Raw genomic sequence first — 5094 nt, forward strand, 5'->3', positions numbered from 1 at the left:
CGAGCTAAATTCTTGATTTGTAAAGGGGGCTTAAAGGCAACCTAAAGCCATATTAGAGCGTTAGAAGTGGAAATATTCTGGATGAGGCAATCTATATGATATTGTTATCTACTGCACTATATTCCCACATTTACACCATTATTTCATACTTTGAGCGATTAAAAATGGCAGAGAAACAAGCTGCACGAGGATTCCCTAAATATTGGAACCCCCTAAAATTAGGCCTTGATCCAGCCAGTAAACGGTAAACCGTGCGGCTTGTTTCTGTGCCGTTTTTAACCGCTCAAAGTATGAAATGATGATGCAAATGTGGGAATATAGTGCTTTCTTCTTTGTTTGTTTTATTGGGATCTCCATTAGTGATACTAAATGTAGTATCACTACTCTTCATGCATGCAGTAGATGTCAATATCATACAGATAGTCTTATCCAGAATACTTCCACTTTTAACGCTCTATTGTTGCTAGGGTTGCCCTTAACCACGGAATGATCTGAACCAGCCCGTGCAGACGACACACAGCGTTTCGCGCCAGCGCGCCAGGAGCGGTGCATGACGGGATGTGCATGCGGTGCCTGGCAACAACAATAACTTGCGGTCGGGCCGCGCTGAGCGATACGGGCATCTCCTGTATTATTCATTCCTACTGCCGAGAGAACCTGATATTTCCGGTATTTTAGATACAGTCAAGTATGAGAACGGTAGCATACATTTTGTACGACGTATTAAAATAAACAACAGCGATTTTAGCTGTACCGTACACTCTGAAAATAATCCACGGTGTCACTAGCTTCCGTGATAGCTGACAACAGACTGACTGGGATCAGTGGGATGGTTATTTGTCCCTGTATGCCATTTGAGGCAAAATTCCTCTCTTTTGTCATCCAGCAACACTAGCTTCCTACACAGCCATGTACTAAGCGCTAGGTGCGCTGGCTTTTATTTTTGAGGAGGGCTGATTCGCGATTTTCAACATATTGGACAGACTGCTGCGAAGGTAGGTATATATAAAAACCTGGCCCATATAATGAAAATCAGGGCTCTCCCAAGAATAAACGCCACCGCTTCTTAGGCTATATGTCACCATTTTAACGTGTTAGCTAATGTAGCTTGCTGTGAAATAATAGGTTAAGCCAGTATTAACACGACTTAGCTATTCAGCGGGAACAAAAACTAACAGATTTATTATAATAATAACTTATATCCATGTTGGATCATAACCGGATGTGTGGTTTCCATGGGTACGGCATAAACAACATAAAAATACTCGCTGAACCATAAAAGACCGAATGTGTGTGTGTGTCAAATACACGCGCTGTTTACAGCATAGTATAACTGTTCGTTGCCAGAGTTATATTACTTATTTTTGACAGGACCTGTTCGTGTCAAATGATTTGTATAGGTTAGGTGCACCTGTGCGTGTTTACTACATGACGTCACAAACCACGTGTATTGCAGATCAAAGAAGTACTCTTTCACTATTGACATCTTAGATTGTTTGTAAGACAGGGCAGAAGATCGTGCGAGCGTTTTGAAGTAACATTTTGGGTTCAAGTGTTGAAGTGAAATATTTTTGCACGTATTTGATAAATAAAGAGGTCGCAAGGTTTATTCAATGGGAGAAGGATTTAATGATATATTACCAAGAAGTTCAAAGGGGGTTAAAACATAGCTGTATAGGATAAGAATAATGAATCCTAAACATTAAGATTTTATTAGGTTTAGATTTATTTTACGAGAGAAAGTTTAATGATATACATGTATTACCAAGAAGTTCAAAGGGTTTGAAACATTACAATCGGATAAGAATAATAAATCATTAAAATGAAGATTTTATTAGGTTTAGGTTTGTTTTATGAGAGAAAGTTTAATGATATATAGCAGTTCAAAGGGTTTTGAAACATAGCTGTATCGGATAAGAATACTAAATCATAAACATGAAGATTTTATTAGGTTTGGATTTATTTTATGAGAGAAAGTTTAATGATATATTACGTAGAAGTTCAAAGGGGTTTGAAACATTGCTGTATCGGATAAGAATAATAAATCATAAACATTAAGATTTTATTAGGTTTAGGTTTATTTTATGAGAGAAAGTTTAATGATATATAGAAGTTCAAAGGGTTTTGAAACATTGCTGTATCGGATAAGAATACTAAATCATAAACATTAAGATTTTATTAGGTTTAGGTTTATTTTATAAGAGAAGGATTCAATGATATATTACCAAGAAGTTCAAAGGGTTTAAAACAAAGCTGTATCGGATAAGAGCAATAAATCATAAACATGAAGATTTTATAACTCCCGAATGAGTTTATGGCCACTTGACTCTGCACCTGTGTTTGGCAATTGTTATTAAGCACAATTTTATGTCACTATCCATTTTTCTTACAATAGTTCCGAGAACTGTTAAGCCTAGCCTGGGTACAATCCGGGTAGTAGTTCGCTCCTATTGTATGTAGGAATTATATGTAAGAACAAAACAGAAGCGACTGTATATAGTGTACAATAAATGTCAGAGCGAGAAACAACTGTATATATATATAGTGTATGATAAACGCCTGAGCGAACTACTTTCCGGGTGGTACCCAGGCTATCTTAAGCCCTAATTCTAGATAGAAATATTTTCAGGTATTGGTATTACGTTCGACGTTTATTTCGAGAACTATGCATCGATACTAGTACGTGCGTGGTATTGTAGAAACATAAACATTACCCAAACTGGAAGCTTCTCGATTTTCGTTAGCCTGGATACCACACTCCAGCCCGATCTCAAAAATATCTATCGTGTGATAGACATTTTTGAGATCGGGCTGAGGGCTAGATTTTCGTCCACATTCTAAAACTTGGTTGGGGAGGGGGGCAGGGCTGTAACTGAACTCAGTTGACACGGCATTACATTACATTGAAAATCACTATTATCAGCGGAATCCATTGTCCTCTATGACAGGTTGAATACACTTGCTCGCGCACACGGCAATTTAGAAAATTATTCTGGGTGTGTCCGCGTTTTTTCGTTTGACTAGCTAAGGACGAGAGATTACAACCACACCGTGTGTAGTTACCGAGGGGCACTAAAGGTTACCGGGCGCTCCAAACAATTACATAAAGGTAAAACGAGAAAAAAACATGTGTACAATAATGATAAACTATGCTAAGATTAGGTATCGATTATGTAAGACCAGGTACACATTATTTCCGAAAAACTAACATTTTGGGCTCTGTCTAAGCACTGCGATTAATGATATCCAGCGTCAAATGGCGTTTTCCCTGTACCTTTTGGGACAATAAGACATCATCGTACTCTTAATTTTTTGTGGTATCACAAGCGGTGATCAGTTTGTGTGCTTGATCTTTGTTTCAAAATCTAATACTAAAAAATATCAGAACACCATCAAAGAAGACTGGCTGTATTTAGTAGGCAAAAACTATTTCACGGTATTGAAGACTTCGTGACGCAGATGAAATGGTACTGGAAAAAAGACACTTCACTATAAAAAGATAATCGATGAAGTTACTGAACTGTCCCTGATAAGACATTTCAACACAGCTCGACTTCTTCTTCCAGCGATGGTACGGTTCATCGGTTACCGCCAAACGTGGTAATCTGTGATTGGCGTGACAGGTGAAACAAGCCGAGCGCGTAGAATGGATTACGTTCTGCTGCGGTCTTCAATTTCGCAAAAGCAGTGGATGAAAATGTAGGGGAGGACCACCAATGGAAGGTAGCATTCCAAATAAACTTCAGCTGCTAAAGTACAGTAAGGTACTAAAGTAATAAGAAGAAAAAAAGGTGTTGATTGTGCACAAAAAGAATTGCCTCGACCCGGGATTGAACCAGGGACCTTTAGATGTCCGTGTTTGTCAAGCCAGTATATCGGCTTCCGGGACTTCAGTCTAACGCTCTCCCAACTGAGCTATCGAGGCACTGGATGTTGCTCCGATTCCGACGGTATTCGGTTTATCCTCACCTTGAAGAACAGTTAGTAGAGGTACTCTCGCGAGTAAAGCGGCTGTACTCAAGTTAGACTTCTTTTCATCCTTCCTTCCTTCCTTCCTTCCTTCCTTCCCTTCCTGCTTCCTTCCTTACCTTCCTCCTTCCTTCCTTCCATCCATCCATCCTTCCTTCAATCCCTTCTTCCTTCCATCCATCCATCCTTCCTTCAATCCTTCCTTCCTTCCTTTCTTCCATCCATCCATCCATCCATCCATCCATCCATCCATCCATCCATCCATCCATCCATCCATCCATCCATCCATCCATCCATCCATCCATCCATCCATCCATCCATCTACCCATCCATCCATCCATCCATCCATCCATCCATCCATCCATCCATCCATCCATCCATCCATCCATCCATCCATCCATCCATCCATCCATCCATCCATACATGCTTTGACCATCCACCCATCCATCCATCCATCCATCTATGGGAGGAGAAGGCCTAAGAGGGAAGACCTAAGAACAGCTGGAGAAGGGACACTGAGGAAGAGATGAGGAGCATACAAATAATTAAGTAACAGCTGGCACGACCTGAGAGGGAAGGCCCAGAGACGTGTACAGTGGAGAACTATCATCGGTGGCCTATGCTCCGAATGGGGCAAAGGGCCCAATGTATGTAAAAACCAGCCCCTCCCCCTCCCCCTGTAATCTAATTATACCTGTTTGCTTGGTGTGCCGTCAGATCAGAAGTCTGACCTTTCACGTCCCATTCTCCAGGCTAGACGGACCACGTCAGAGCACACTTGTGCGTGCTGATTATATTTGTCTTACCCTAATAAACACGTCCCTCCCCCGCAAACACAAGCCGCAAGGTGCGAAGTAAACACCCACACCTACGTCTAGATTTCTTATCACAAAAATTGATAATTCTTTGTGATTTTGGTCAACGATATATAATCTTAGGGCTAATATGGATTTTGATTCCATATTTTTCTTAATTGACTTCATTTAAAGTGTGATAGATGCGAAGGGTACAAGAGGGTGGAGCTCACAATGCATTGTTTGTTCCGTCAATACTTTGTGATATATTGGGATCTTTATCGTTTCTGGGCATTTATAACCCCCGAGTGGACGTTATCAGGCCTTCCTT

At 40.4% G+C, this 5094-nt stretch overlaps 1 non-coding gene across 1 annotated transcript; it reads right to left on the reverse strand.

The window, feature by feature from the left end:
- Positions 1 to 3815: 3815 nt before the first annotated feature.
- Trnaf-gaa lies at positions 3816 to 3925 on the reverse strand. Its single transcript has 2 exons — positions 3889 to 3925; positions 3816 to 3851 (listed from the first exon to the last, which is right to left on the reverse strand). It is a non-coding gene; the product is annotated as a tRNA-Phe (tRNA).
- Between the last annotated feature and the right edge of the window lie 1169 nt (positions 3926 to 5094).

This window comes from Branchiostoma floridae, chromosome 18, assembly GCF_000003815.2.
Source record: "Branchiostoma floridae strain S238N-H82 chromosome 18, Bfl_VNyyK, whole genome shotgun sequence".
Lineage (NCBI taxonomy): Eukaryota > Metazoa > Chordata > Leptocardii > Amphioxiformes > Branchiostomatidae > Branchiostoma > Branchiostoma floridae.